Consider the following 16811-nt stretch of genomic DNA (forward strand, 5'->3'; position numbering starts at 1 on the left):
CACAAGAGGGCAACAGTGGCCTGCACATAGCCTGTCTGTAAGGGTGAGGCCAAAGGCAAGTCATCAATCTACTGGATCAAGGTGGAGCCCCTGAGCAATTCCAGGGAATCCAAATCTATTTTCAGGGCATTAGAAAAAATGGAGAGTGACTCCGTATAGCCCTGGGCCAATCTCTCCCAAGCATACGTTTTCCCTTGGATTAAGAATGCAAAAATATCCTGGGAGTCAGGATGAAGTGGTATTGTAAAGAAGGCGGAGCTAAGACCTAACACTGTGAAGTGGGTAGCTGTGACTGAGATTGTGGATAGGATAGTGGCTGGGATGGGAACCACAGGAAATTATGGGATCACTATTTTGTTCAATTTGTGAAGGTCCTGAGTAATTTTGTATGCAGCGGCCCCACCCTGCCCCTTGGAGGCATTCTTCAAGGGCAGTATAGGTATTTTGCAGGGGCTGTGCCATAATTTTCATATTATGTCTGAAGGAGATCTTTGATCACTGAGAATATACCTTCTTCCCCCTCCTTGGAACTTGTGGTAGCCGTGCCCTAGGCATGATCTTAATTTGTACCAGAGGGTAGTCCACCAGCCGCCCCACATCATTGGCCATGTGCTCAGATATTGCTTGGGATGGAGTCCCATAGTTCTGGTGCTATCACAGGTTCTGCACATCTCATGAATACTTGTGACATCAGTCCGTTTGCCCTACTTTCCAGAAAAACCTCCAATGGTGAACAGTGGATGGTCCACTGTAACTTGCACAGCAAATCTCTGCCCAGCTAATTTTCATGGCAGCATCTGCTAAGGACAAACTGGTGCTGAATAGTGATGGGAACAATCACCAGTTTTCAAAGATTGCATCAAAAACTCATCTACTGGTTGACTGCCGTTATTTGTGCACCAGAGAGTGGTGCTTCAGGTGGTGCAAAGACAGACTATCGAGTAAAAAATATCGAGTTGCGGAAATATCAAGTCATTATTATCGTGGTTCAGAAATATCGACTGCAAGAATATCATGGTCAAGATTATCCACTTAAGGTAAGTAATAACAATTGTTAAGATTTAGAAGTGTTTATCGTTTGCAAAAATATAGTTCTTAGAAAGATTGCTTTTTAGTAATATTATGTATTTTAGTATATATTTTATATGAAGTGAGGTATGTTTTTGTTATAAGAATTGTTTGTATTTTTAATATATGTGTTACATTTTTTGTATTTATTCATTTTTTTATTTGAATTTAGAATTTTTAGTTCTGTAACAGGTTGTGGGTTTTTAGGGGAATAGGGTGGGAAGTAATTCAATTTGTATTAAATGTATTGATTTGTTTTAATTTAGTAATATCTGTTTAATTGAGATGTTATAGTGTTAAATGTGTAAAGTAATTTATCAATAATTAATTATTGATTAATTGGTTGTTAATTAATTAATTGGTATTTAGTTATGGTAATTGTGTAATTAATTTTAGGTGTGTGTTGTGGTGTTCATAGTGCTGCAGGCCCACTAGTAGCATTTAATTTACAGACCCTGGGCACATATAGTTCACTTTACAGGGACTTATCAGTAAACTAAATGTGCCTATTATGGATATGCCAATGGTACCACATTTTAGGGAAAGAGCACAAGCATTTCGGCACTGGTCAGCAGTGGAAAAGTGTGCAGAATCCTAAGCCCAGCAAAAATAAAGTCAGAAAAAACAGGCCTGAAGTAAAAAAGTCTGGGAAACCACGCCAAGGATGCCAGGTCTAACACCAACATTTATGAAGTTATAAAATGACTTTGCACTCATAAATAAAGCTTTTCGCACACATAAGTTAAACACATAAACAACTTTGAGAATCGACACATTGAGAGTTATTTTATCAGAATATCTTATACAGCATCGGTTCTTCACCTTTTGACTTCTTAGGACCCATTCTGAATCACTACTAGAAGTCAGGGACCACTGTCTAAGCCATTTCAACGATTTGAGCCTCAAAAGAACATGCAGAAATGAGGAAACATCATACAAATAGCAAGCTTAGGAGCTATTTTATTCATTTGACAAAAAAAATCTTTTACTTTTAATGGGCAGGTTTGAACTTTTCAACATCTTTTTTACTTCCAAAAGATGAAGCAATATGCTAGACCCTAGGATATCACTTTGTCTAGTTTGCTCCTATTGCATGTTCGTTTTTTGCAGGCATGTAGTAGTTCTAATTCAATTGATTTACAAGCCCATTGCACCTCAGGTGTGTCACTCTTTTATGCTGCAGCGGCGGCGCACTGAGTTTGCCTTATTTTCAAAGTCATGTAAAGTCACCCTGCGTGACTTTTCATGGCCTTGTACATATGGGCCCCTTTCTCGCATTCTAAGTGAAAGGGGCGTTCCATAGATGCTGCGGTGGGTGCTCCCATGCAGCATCCATGGAACTTGTGCATTCCCAGATTTATAACATTTTGTAAAACTAGGAATGTGTCAGAATCCTACGCCTCACCAGAGAAGGTATAGGACTCGCGCAAAAAAGAGAAATATTTGTATTTCTCCTTATTTTTTTCCTCTGCATGTGTTTTGTTTTTTGTAGCACACATATAAAGAGGAAAATGCCATTAATGATTGTTTTTGTGCAGATTGTTTTCCTGCACAAAAAAAATCATCTCTGCAGCGCAGACACCCTTGCAAGATGATGCAAGGGTACCTGTGCTGGTGCATGGCAGTCAGATGTGCACCAGTGCATGGAAAAACACAGGAATGTATTGTATTGATGTTAATAGAACACATCCCTATGCTTTGAAAATGAGGCAGCACGGCGCAGCTAAATTGCTTAAGGTGCTTGAAATGTACTATTCTTTAAACTTTACAGTGTTTTAAAACATTCTATTTGCTATTTTGTTTTATATGTATACTTACTTAATTAATCTGGTAATATTATTTAATTTTCTAAACTGTGGCAGACTCCCTGACTCGGTGTTGCGGACCCCCAGGATTTCATGGACCACCGGTTCAGAAACACTGCCATACACAATATCATCTGACATAAATATCATGACCTAAAAATACAAAACAATTGCTCCCTGAACGCAACTTTACTATTTACTCCATTGGGGTGATATTTTGTAAACAATATTTAGAGCCTACTATTTATGTCAGAAGATACTCCACAGAGTCAATTTCATACCACGGGTCCTTGGCTGTAGTGCTATAGCTGTAGCATTCTGGCATATGTTTTTCAGCATTTAGAAAACTGCTGAGAAAGCACATGTTAGCTGTGCCTCATCCAACATCTAACTATATAAATACAAATATATACTTTCAAGGGTGCATAGACTTATCTGTGCTCAACTGAAGATGAGGAGCCACCCTCTCAGCAGTTTAGAAAATGGTGGAAATGTTGAGAAGCCATACACAGAATTACACAGAGGGATTCTAAACTCACTCAGCCCTTGATTAATTGCTCTGTGTCCTGACTGATCCATCTGTTTCAGACCAGAGATTTGGTTATATAATATCACTTAATTGAGAGGTTTGATGCTACAGAAAGGTAGTTAACCATGTGAATGGATGTTTTCGTCACCCTTGTATTGTATTTTTGCTAAAAATAAAAATTTCTAAATTAGAATTATTTTATTTAACTAACTCATAGTAACATGCTGTAATACAGAGAAAAACTCACTGAGGGAGGCAGAAATGCATATATGTAACACACAAACTTTCATTCAGTACACTCTGAGTCACTTGCAGGTGATTACTGCTGACTCCTGGATCTAGTTAACTTGTCCTGACCTTAATCGTTTGATTTGGTTTGATTTAATTTTTATAAAGCGCAACAATTACCCTAAGGCATCAAGGTGCTGTAGCCAGACATCCAAACTGAGCCGTGTCAATAGACCGCCCATATTATATTAGTAGGGGAAACACTGTCTACATAGTGTAAACCAAGGGTTTAAGTGTCTTTCTAAAATGCATAAGCTCTGTGATCCCCTAGGGCACTGCAGAAGGGATCTCCAGAGTCTGCCTGCGGCAACGAGAAGGCTCTGCCTCCCCATTTCTTCTTTTGGGTCCTAGGCACAGAGACCAAATTACGGTGTACCGTGCGAAGGTTTTCTTGCTGGAGTGTCCAGATGGAACATCTCTCCAATCCCAGCAGGTATAGGGAGATAAAGGGTCTTTTGCACAGTACAGATAGCTTTAAACATAATGCTTTTTCTAATTGGGAGCCAATGCAGATCATACAGCCCAGCAGCAGCTGATTGGTGCCTCGTAGTATCCATGATTGCTCTAGTAAGATAATTCTGTGCCACCTGCAGTTCAGACTGATTATTGATATTGGAGTCAAGATAGAGTGAATTGCAATTGTCCAATCTAGATATGACCAGGGCTAATGTGACCTGCTTTCGCGCACGCAATGAGATTTGTTTTTGGACCCTGAGGTGTGCTTCTAGTTTTTAAATACAGTTTGTTCCTTATTAGGTCTCGCCTAGCGATGCAGCGCATGCACTGCTCGCCTTGGCAAGTTCTATTGTCGTCGACTTGGTTGCCGAATGAGGATAGGACATGTGCACGTGCAAGCCTGGCAGCGTTAGCACAAGGGTCAGCTGATGAGCACGAACGGAGGACAGGATATGTGCACACGTACGGCTCAGCACCCTCAAAGAGCGCATGGTGGACTTTCGACGTGTATGGCAAGACTCCCTCAACACGCCCATGGGGCGTTTCTGCTTTCGCCTGGACACAAACATGGCCTCCAAGACTAAGCAGCAGGTAAGGGCTCATTCCTTCTCGGTAATTAGTGCATGCAGCCAGGAGAGTCTGGAAATCATAGGCCCTCAATCATTTAAGACCTCTTTGGCACAAAGGGAAACATGATATTTTCAGCCATGGTTCACAAACAGCAGACCACTCAAATCAATGTTCACCACTGAGAACACTGGGACTGGTGATGCACGTGTACATGCAGGTTTCATTGAAGCTACCTTTCTTTGGGATACGGCGAGTTTAAATTCAATTTATTTTTTAAATTTCGAATTTGCTGCAAGTCCAATTTCTCAGTCCACGTCCACCACGCTTTGTACCTCTCTGCGGTGTGGCAGGGTTGCAGGTCCATGCAACACTGTGGCTTCACGCTTTTCCGCCGTTTGTGATATCACAGCCATTGGCGATGCATGTGTACATGCAGGTTGCATTGAAGCTGCCTTTCTTTGGAATGCGGTGAGTTTAAATTCAATTTATTTTTTAAAGTTTGAATTCTCTGTGAGCCTAATTTCTCAGTCCATGCCCCCCACACGTTGTACCTCTCTGCGGTGTGGCAGGGTTGAGGTCCATGTAACTCCTTGGCTTCACGCCTTTCCGCCTTTTCTAATATCACAGCCATGCGTCATGTAACCATTCCGAGGTTCTGGCCCATTGCTTTCACAACAGCTCTTTCAGATCACCCTGCAACCATCTGGGGTGCCAAAGGAACATCTTTAGTGTAACAGTGCCACCCCAGATGTTCACACAAGCTGTGAATAGAATTTTGCAAAAACAAAATAATTAGTTATGTGACTGTAGAAATCAAGGTGTTCTTTCTCAGCTGTTGCTAAAACTGTCTAATGTAATTGATGCACACCCAATCGAAACACCATACTTTGTCAAATTCCCTACACTCCATGTTGTGTGTTCATCTATAATCGTTGCTTGGAGTATTGAAACCCGTTTAGGATATTTCCGCTTCTCCATGATAAAAATGCACACACAAAACTGTCAATGTCAAGCGCCACAACAAGTAACTCTAATTTTTGTGTTACGTTTGCACCTCTTAAGCACGTTTCGGGTAATTCTGGTCTTGCCGCTTATCTCCTGCAGCTGGCATTGGCAACATTTTCAGCATCTCACTTGTATCTCTGTGCTATTAAATTCCATAATCCACAAAAAGACCTGGTCTACTGCTCCCCTTTATGTTTCTAGTGACTTGTGGCACCCCACGGATTTTCCTGAGCTTTCACCATCCATCATCTGAATACATATAAAGGCAAGGCTTCACCACAGTTAGGTCTAGTAGGATCTGCTCTCATGGTTACTCCCACTTTTTGCTGGTGTCAGGATGTTTTTTCGACATGGCTCCCCGCCATGTATTTTGGACATGGCTTACCGCCCATATTTGTTATTGGCTTATGTCATTGTCCTTTGTAAATACTGGCTTCTGAATCACTGATAGGCTTGTTTTTCCCTGTTTAGTACTGCATTGTCTTCATTTATAGCCAACCTCTCATGAGGACTGGCCATTTTACTTTGGTTGTTACATGGTTCGTCTTTTTTAGTCTGTAAGCGCTATTTTCTTTAATGACTTTCTCCTACTGCAGGTACGACGTTCCTTTCCGGCAACATTCAGCTCGCCATGCGTGCTTTATTTTTTAAGCAGCCGAGACAACGGCGGTTTCTTCTTGAATAGGTCTCGCATTTACAACATTTTGAGCTATTGGCATTGTAAATGGCAATGGATTTTATTTTATGTTTTAATTAACAAAACAGAAAAATAAAAGGCATTGTCATTTACAATGCCAATAGCTTGAACTCTCGCAAATGCGAGACCTATTGCATTGCAAATGCTTGTGTATATTTATAGGGGTCAAGCTGAACCTTAAAATGGGGTGGAATAAAAGGTTTTCTGAAGCGGAGGGGTCTCTCTCATCTGCTAATTGTATTTTTACATGGTATGGAGTGACTTGTGCCACAATGTATTCAAAAGTGTGTGTATTAGAGGCTGTACATTTTCCTTCTTTGGCTTGTCTCATAAAACCCATATCATCCGAACACAAGTTTTATCACCTGTGGCACGTAAAAAAAGAAAGTATGTCATCTGGGACAAAAGAAGAAGCATACATTGAGAAAGATAACTCACAGTCACAGCAGCAACCCGTTGATCAAAACAACAAGTACACTGTACCAGAATTCGCAATAGCCACAACAAACACATACGGGCATTCTACTAATACAGAGTCGATAATATAAGTGATTTTAAATGATCTTATGATTGCTTTCTCTTAGGGTTTTCTTTTTTATGGCAGCTATTTCACCTGCAACTCCACTGCTAGCAGGACAAGCTCCTGCATATAGTATCATGCCTGTGTTTACACATCTGTCACCTGGAGTCCAGCACATCAGTCCACCTTACATTTACTGGATGACCTTTGACTGCAAGGACCTCTTTTACCTGACTGACTCTTTTATCTCCCTGCTCCCATATTTTGGGAAAATATTGGAAGCATCGGTCAATGGACAGTTGGTCAAATATCTTGAAATTAATGACCTACTTGACCCTTCACAGTCGGGTTTCCATGCTGCTCACAGTACGGAGACAGCACTGGTCGAGGTCGCAGACAACATAAGAATTGCTCTGGACAAACATCAATCTTCCATCCTTGTCCTCTTAGACCTGTCTGCGGCCTTCGACACCATCTCCCATCGTATTCTGATTCAGAGACTATGGGAGATTGGTGTCAGAGGGCAGGTATTGGAATGGTTCAAGAGTTACCTCTCTAACCGGACGACTACAGTAAAGATAGGAAGAATCCCGGCCAGTACTCGGCCTGTCAAAAGGGGGGTGCCACAGGGCTCCATCTTGAGCCCCACGCTTTTTAATATTTTTATGGCTCCCCTGGCCAAAGTAATCAGAGTATTCAGCTTCGATGTTCTATCCTATGCAGACAATACTTAAATTCTAGCCACTCTTGGCCCTGACGTTAACGAGACCAAAGGCCGTTTTAAGAACTATCTGATGGAGGTAAAAAACTGGATGGGTCAAAATCACCTACAGCTGAATGGCAGCAAATCAGAGGTCATGTTGTTCGGCAAAGCCATTGAACATTGGACCCAGGACTGGTGGCCTACACAACTGGGCGAATGCCCAGTCCCCAAGGAATCGGTCCGCAACCTAGGTCTACACATGGATAATAAGCTCTCCATGAAAGCTCGGGTATTGCAATTCACTACTACTTGCCACAAATGAATGCCACCTTAGGAAGCTGCAGGTTCTGCAGAATACGGCAGCACGCCTCGTCTTGGACTTACCTCAAAGATCCCCCTCTTTGCCGTGCCTAAAAACCTTACACTGGCTTCCTGTGAAAAAACGGATCATATTTAAAACACTATGTATGATACACCAACATATGTTTGGAAGGGGCCCAAAATATTGGACCCTGAAACTCACATGGTACATGCCAAGGAGGCAGCTGAGATCAAGCACTGAGTCACTACTCACTCCTTTGAGAATTCAAACTGCCAGGAATGGAGGTCGCGCTTTCTCCTTCTTGGCTTCATCCCTTTGGAATAAAATGCCTCTCAGCCTGCGCACAACCTCTGAACACACTAGTTTCCGAAAGAAGCTTAAGACCTGGCTTTTCTGCTAATCTTAGCTACCTACCCTTTGGTCAGAATCGTCTGCATGCTCCATGAGACTCTTTGGACGTGATATGTGCGCAATACAAATATCCTGACTTGACTTGACTGGACTTGACTGTATGAGCCTCTTAGTCCCTCTTTTTTGTCCATTGCATGTATTGTTTAATGTTACATACAATACATGCTTGACTGCATGCTTACAGGTAACTATTTGTGTTTCAAATATATCAAAGTGCGCAGTACAAGTATAGGGAATAGAAGCTGTGTGCTTCCGATATAAGTCCTGTCTTCTTCACATCCTCAAAGAATAAGTGAATTGGAAAAACATTCTGTATTTGAGTTGTATTTCTAAACTGCTGTTGAGAACTGACATGACAATAACTATTTGGCAGACAGTGTAACAAGTAGGTAATGCAACAAGGCATGGCAATTACAGCTGGCAGTGCCAATTTTGTTATAACAGTGATCAGATATTTTTTCAGCGTAGAATAGAGTACATTTTTCTTGTCCTTGGAGTGGCATCTTTGTCGATGCGGTGAATGGACATGATACCAGTCAGGCATAGTTAGGACAGTATTAAAGTCGTTTGAGGGTTTATTTTTGCTCACGCTTGGGAAGCAGTAGCTCTAAGTGTGAAGCAGGTCACATTTTCTCTTCCATCAACCATAACTGAGGATCAGACAGAAGGAAAAACAACAATCTCACTCCTTTGCCTTCATTATTTTCCTTTCTTGTTCCTTTCAGTCTACCAGTGTCTCTTATAATAAGGTCTACATCCACACTAATCTTCCTATTTTGTGACACTTCACCCAGACCCAGGATTTGTTGCCCATACCAATGGGTGAGTGTAGGAAAGAGGATTATTTGTAGGTGTCAGTATTCACCTTCAGCTAATAAAAATACCACAATCACTAATAGGTATAGTCAAGTCTCAATACATTAATCCGTGCTCAGCCCTTCGTAGCTAACAAAAGAGCAGTCAGGCTTGATTTAGGACAAAAGAGCAGTCAGGCTTGATTTAGGACACATGTATGTGTAAAGCATTTAATACAACCAAAACAGTAAATAAGTGAAAGACACAACAGAGTAGAAATCCAACACCAATTTACACAAATAGAGATTATTTTTATGTTTAAAAAATCACCAAAATGACAAACATCCAATGTAGGGAGCTAAAGATACAAATTTTTAAAGATTAAATAAATAATTGTGCATTTTAGCACCAAAAAGCTTAACGCGCCACTTGAAGCTATCTGGTCTCTCTGGACCGGGACACAGTCAAAGTTTTAGGCCGACTGCGATGGAGCGTGGGTCGGACAGGCTGAGGGCTAGGTCTGGGTCAAAAGTATACATTTGGACTTAGGGCCTGTTACTGTAGAGTTGCTGTCTAGTTTATGCGTGCTACGTCAAGACGAAGCGCACGTCAGCCGCCATTTTGAGCGCACTGTGCATGCGTGAGTCGGAGAAATTGCTCGGAGAGCGTCGGACACCCGGCGCTCTTCTACTGTATAACGTAGTCAATAAAGATTCACTCCACAACCTCCAGAGTTCCTTGGCATTTATTGCAGCCGCTCCCAGCACCTTTACAGTGGAGACAAGGGTTGGGATCTGCCCAACAACAACCTAAAGGAAAAAATAATCGGACCATTAGAAAATAAAGGTGCATAAGGCCTGGAAAAACAAAAAGACAGAAGGCACAGACCCAGCAAGGGAACCACCACGAGGAGCACCAGGAGCAACATAGTGAAATCATAGCACAGCTACACAGTAGGAGACCGTGGCAGAGGCAAGTGGCGATAGAAGGTTAGCAGCTCTGAGGCACAATGGGGTGCACGGAGATGTTGAGGCACCAGGGACGGAGGCACCTGACAACTTGATGGAGCTACAAAGACACTATCCTGTGGAGCACCGGCACACCATAGAGGCCCTGGTGGAGCGGGCCAGAAGCAGCGATGGGGGCGCAGAGGGACCCTGGTCAGACCAAGAACAAGGTGAGGGCGCGAACGCGCAAGGCAGCCTGAAAGGTCCAGGGGAGGAACCTGAAAGACGCGTCACAATGAGCGCAGAGGCATCTTCACTCACAACACCGATCCCGTTCTTGCCGAAGCCTGGAGAACCTCAAATGAAGTGGGAAGACTGGAGAGAGTACTTCAAGAACTATATTGAAGCCCTAGAAGATGAAAATGGGGAGGCTTTCCCCGGTGCGAGGAAGCGAAGGATACTCCTGCATAACCTAGGCCCGGAAGGAATAAGGGTCTTTCAGAACCTGGTGCCCACTCCCAGACCACAGGCAGACGATGATGTGTTTAAGCACGCTATAGAAGATCTCGACAACCACTACCGTCTCACGGTGTGCGTTTCGATCGCCCGTTACAACTTCTAGCAGAGGAAACAAGAAGCCAACGAATCCATAGATGACTATGTCGCAGCACTGAGGAAGTTGGCAGTGACGTGTAAGAATGGGGTTCTGCACGACGAGTTCATAAAAGATCAAATAGTCATGCACACCACCAACAAGACAGTACAAGACAAATTGTGGGTAAACGGAGATGCATCGCTTAAAGTAATAGCCATGGTAAAAAAGGCAGAGTTATCGAAACGGTGTGCAGACGCAGCTAAGAGAGAGACCGTCCAGAGGACCATGGTGAACAAGGTGGACGATGCAGAGCCATCGGGAAGGAGTAAAACCACGACGACAGAAGGAAAAGGACCAAATAAGTGGATGGGGAAACCAGGACAACCATGGAAGCATAACAAAGAAAGCAAGACCACCTGCTAAAGGTGCAGAAGCCAGGAACATGCGGCCCAAGACAAACACTGTCCAGCGTTCAGAGCTAAATGCATGTTCTGCGGCATAGTAGGTCACTACGAAAAGGTATGTCGCTGAAAAATGAAGAGACCCATAGTGAAGTAAGTGATGCAGGATCAACAGGAGGAAGAAGAAGAAGAACGGGACAAAGAGGACAATGTACTATGTGTGGAAGAACAAGTGCTGGGAATTGACTGTAAGCGCTCCCGCAAACCACAATGCGACATGGTGATAGTGCAAATCAAGATCGTAGTGGACTCTGGATCTCCGTACACCATTGTCCAGAGAGCAGTGTGGAATGAAGAAGTCAGGCCCAGCTTGGGCCCAAGATTATAACCACCTGATATACGACCGTTGTCGTACACGGGCGAGCCCATCCCGTTGGTAGGATACCAGACTCTAAAATTCAAATTCAGATGAAGGAGTGCAGAGTGCAAATTGTATGTAGCTGAGAAGGACCCATCAGTCTTAGGATGGATAGACCAAGGTGATCTGGGGATAAAATTGGACCCAGGGGGGGACATACAAGTGCTGATGACAGCCCAGAGAACTGGAGGGACCTGGAGAAGATGAAGAGCGACTTCCCGAAAGTATTTGGTGGGAAGGTCAGCAAGCTGGAGAAGTTCACACATAAGATTGTACTCAAGGAGACCTCCAAACCCATATCCCACAAGGTCAGGAACGTGCCCCTAGCAGTAAGGGAAGCAGTACAGCAGGAACTGCGCAGATTAAAAGAAAATGGGATCATCGAGCCAATAGATAGCACGGAGTGGCTGGCACCCTTGGTGGTAGCGATGAAACCTAACGGCAAGGTCCGCCTATGTGTAGACCTTCGAGAACTGAACAAGTGCCTAATAGTGGAAAAGTTCCTGTTGCCTTGCATAGAGGAAATGCTGGCCAAGACAAAAGGAGTAAAATGGTTCTCCACCATTGACCTTACTTCTGCCTATCACCAGATAGACCTACATCCAACAAGCCGGAAACTGACATCCTTCATAACACCCTTCGGATGCTATCAATTCCGCAGATTGCCCTTTGGCCTTGCTTCGGCAGCCGCGGTGTTCCAGAAATTAATGCACCGCCTCTTCAAGGACATCAAGGGTATCCAGTACTTCCAGGATGATATACTGGTGATGGGGACAGACCGGAAGGATTATGACATGAAACTAGACAAGGTACTTCGAGTGCTAGAGGACAATGGTCTGACAGCAGAATGGGAGAAGTGTCGGCTCGGAATGACGTGGGTCAACTACTTGGGACATGAGATAGGAGGACACGGCATCACACCTAAAAGAGCGAACCTGAAAGCAATCTGCGATGCCATGGCCCCTACCAACAAAGAGGAGGTGAGATCCTTCCTTGGGATGGCTGAATACTATAGCAAGTTTGTACAACACTTTGCCACCAAGACGCACCACCTGAGGCAGCTGATATTGGACAAAACGGTGTTTAAGTGGACAGAAGAGACTCAAAAGGAATTTGAAGCCTTAAAGAAGGATATTAGTCAAGCTGTACCACTCCAAGGATACGACCCTCTTGGACAGTCGATATTAATGACGGATGCCAGCGAGAAAGGACTGGGAGCGGTCCTCATGCAGGAGAGGAAAGATGGGATGGTGGAGACCCTCAGTTTCACCTCGAGATCCATATCGCCCACTGAACAGAAATTCAGTGTGATTGAAAAGGAGATGCTGGCGGTGGTATGGGCCATGGGGAAGTTCCACCAATTCCTATGGGGCACTAGATTTCAACTCAAGACAGACCACAAGCCACTGGTCAAAGTGCTCACTTCGAGTGGGCATGCGAGTGCAATGCCGCGCATTGCCAAGATGACATTGAAATTGCTTGAATACAGGTATGATGTGGAATACATACCGGGGACACAAAACAAAGTGGCAGACTACCTCAGCAGAGCTGCAGCTATGGAAGGAGCTCCCAACCCATCGGCTGAGAATGAAGAGATGGTGGCAGTGATGGAAGATCCAGAAAGGGTGATAAGCAACCAGGAATGGACACAAGCGTATAAAGAAGACAAGGACATCAGAGAGGTCACGGAGGGCATAGTACACGGGTAGCCAGAGAAGAGACGGTTGCGAGAAGAGCTCCGGAAATGATTTGAAGTCCGAGAGGAACTATCAGTGGGTGACAATGGATTATTCGTGTACCGAAGTTATAAGGTAGTCCCCCTGGCGACGTTGATTCCTCACCTGCTGGCGTGACTACACGAAGGACATCTAGGAATAACAAAAACCAAAATGAGAGTGAAACAGATGTACTGGTGGACTGGAGTGGATATTCAAGTGGAAAGGCATGTGAGAGAGTGTGATGAATGCCAAAGAGCGGACAAAACTCTGAAGCCCTTAAGGCCGGCTTTAAGAAAGTTTTCCCAACCGAGTAACCCCTGGGAAGAAGTGTCTGTAGACATTCTGGGACCCGTACATGACTCCCAAGGAACGCCTAAATATCTCTGCGTCCTCGTAGACAAGTATTCGAAATGGCCGGAAGTGCACATACAGGAGGAGAGGGACACTGAGACCGTGCTTAGGTTCCTTAAGTCTGTCTTCCTCAGGGAAGGTATTCCCAGATCCATTCTGAGTGACAATGGAACGCAATTCACCTCGGAGAAGTGGCATAAGTATGCAGAGAGAAAAGGGATGAAAATCAAGCATACCTCCATATACCATCCTTCGAGTAATGGACAGGTGGAACGATTCAATAGAGTCATAATGGGGTCCATCCAAGCCGCCATCACGATGGGTAAAGATTGGGAGAAAGAGGTCCAAAGCATGATGTGGGCCTACCGCATCACCCCCACCAGCACAGGGTACAGCCCTTTCCAAATACTGAGAGGGAGACACCCCTTCCCCAAGGACAATGTAGCATGGAGGGAGAAGACGATCACCAGCGAGTGGTCTCCTGCAGTGGTGCGACACAACCTAGAGGAGGCCCAGAGGATATATACCGAGCACTACAATCAGAGGAGAAATATGAATGAAACCACACTTGAGAGAGGGGAATGGGTGAGAGTCAAATTAGCAGTGCTCAGGAGAAAAGGGGACAGTAAGTACATCCAACCACTACAAGTAAAAGAAGTATACGACAGAGCTGCATGGCTCAGTGATGGTAATGTGTGGTCCCAGGACCGCATGTCCAAATGCAATAAGATCCTGAAATGGTCCCCGGAGGACGAGGGGAGGCAGCCACAAGAGCAAAGACAACTGGAGAATGAGGAACGTACCCAGGGAGGAGAAGAGAACCCAGGAGCAGAAAGAACCAACGAGGAGTCGGGAGACAGTGACACCCCGGTGGCAATGGAACAGCCTGGTGAGGAGTGCGTGACCCAGAGGAGAGAAAGGCCCTGTATCCCAGGAGGCAAGGTGCAGAGCTCCACAGAGAACAGCAACTGGGAAGTTTCATATACTCCGGTAAGACGCACACGAGCAGGCCGAGTAGTGGTAAGGCCTACCCGATTCTGAGACTTTGAACTGGAAGGAAGCTAACCAGTCCCATAGAGAGACTATATGTTTTCTGTTGTTATAAAAAGGAGGAGATATGTAGAGTTGTGGTCTAGTTTATGCGCGCTACGTCACGACGTAGCGGCATCAGCCGCCATTTTAAGCGCACTGCGCATGCGTGAGTTGGAGAAATTGCTCAGAGAGCGTCGGACACCTGGCGCTCTTCTACTATATAACATAGTCAATAAAGATTCACTCCACAACCTCCAGAGTTCCTTGGTATTTATTGCAGGCGCTCCCAGCACCTTTACAGTTACGAGTTTGGTGGTGTAGGAGTTTGGTGGTGTAGGAGCAGGCCGCAAAGCCAACGCCACAATCCCACACTGCCAAACTTGACTGCCGACTGCCTGTCAGAGTAGGTGTTTTCTCCTGGTCTGGCGGGGGGTCCAGTGCATGCCATGCAAGAACTGAGTTGCATGGACACAGGAGGGCACAACATTTGCACCCCTGCATCCACCCCATGGCCCTGAGGCAACAGGGGTGCCCTGTAGGTCCCCCTTTGTTTCCCCACTGCCACAGTTTTCATGGGGGGCTCACTTTCCTGAAAACTGTGGTGGTGAGGAAACTTGCAGGGGCACCACCAGCATATTGCGGGCCTCAGACCATCTGACCACCCAACTCAAAATACGGTGGTTGGACTGCTGATGTGGCAGCTTCCCCCGTCACCATGGGTTTGGCGGTCCATCGGACTGTCAAACTCATAATCAGGCCCCTAGTCTTTTTCCTGGAGCTTTGCTCTCATTGACGAGCTCGATGGCAGGTCCTCGTGCTTCTCGTATTAGAGGCTCGATTCAACGACTTTGGCCTGCTGCAGCGCAATGCCTCAGTGAGCCTCTGGAAGTCATTGTCCTCGACTGAGAGGAGCTCCTGAGCTTTCAGCAGGCTAAACCATTGCAGTTAGGTAGATTTGCGATTCGGCAATGGTAGATTGACCCTTGACATCGAGACAGTCTCGTGCTGGAGTATTTCTGCAACACTTTGCAGAAAGTTTCAAACTTTCAAATTGTGAAATTTCTCAGTTCCTTTTTGGGTAAAATAAGGGTCTGGTAGCTCAGTCCAAGGTTTCAGAGACTCTAAATTGCTTCTTAGGACCTAGGACTCAAATTCCCATAATGCACCTGCACAGTCCAGGAAACATCCAGTTGCCACTGGTCAGCTAGGGTGTTCTTCTCTTTGGGCTTGCAGATGACTTTATCCTACTCTCTGTTACCTGTGGCTTTTCAGGGACTCCACTCATTTTCCTTTCAGTCAGGCACGTTCCTGTCATTGTAGTCAACTAGTAGAGAGTATACTCCTTTTCCTTTGAGTCAGGCACTTTCTGTTCTTTGTTGAGGCTTGAGAGTACAGCAGGTGGAGTCCTTTTGAGTGCAAGGCTTCTGTGGTAAAGTGCAAGGGTCCAGTAGGACAATCCTCCTTCTTTTATTTCTAGGCAGTGTTCTAAGGAGCGCCTGCAGCTCGCACATATCATGCTCTGTTCTGGTTTGGCATTAGGGGGGGACACCACAACCAATAGGGAAAAAGTTACCTTCCTCTGCTATGACGCCTTCCTATGAAATAGGGCATATTTTGTACCCAGAATGCCGTGTTCTCATTAAAATGGAGAAAATCTGGTCTTGGTGTGTGTGTCTGTATATTCCAACACAAGGGTGTAGCTAAAATCGGACTACACTCACTTTTCAGTCCCTATCATAATCTAATTAGGGGGCTTACAACTGGGTGGGGATCAAGTAAATGTGGTCTGGCCTTGATTATTGACATCTGTTCTCCTGCCTTTGAGGTCTAGCTTGTCTCCCCAGCCCTCTTCCTCTCCCTGACTTCGCCAGCGAGCAAATCTCCTCTGACCAAATGACTGTATTGTGTCAGCCCCAAGCCTCTTCACATCTACTCTGGGAGTAGCTTGACTCACACTGCCAAAGAGCTGCTACAGGGCTGACTTAGGAAACTACAGGATAGTAAGTTCTAAAACTACTTTCCTGTAATAGTTAAATTAAATCTAAACATGGCAAGTTGTTGGATTTTATGTGACCATTATTTGACACTTTAAATGAGATTGACAGCTAGCTCCAACACAAAGATAAACTCAATTATGTTTAATGAAGTCATCCCCATATTAGCTTATGTGGCTAGCAGCA

This window comes from Lissotriton vulgaris, chromosome 5 (genome assembly GCF_964263255.1).
Source record: "Lissotriton vulgaris chromosome 5, aLisVul1.2, whole genome shotgun sequence".
Taxonomy (NCBI): Eukaryota; Metazoa; Chordata; class Amphibia; order Caudata; family Salamandridae; genus Lissotriton; species Lissotriton vulgaris.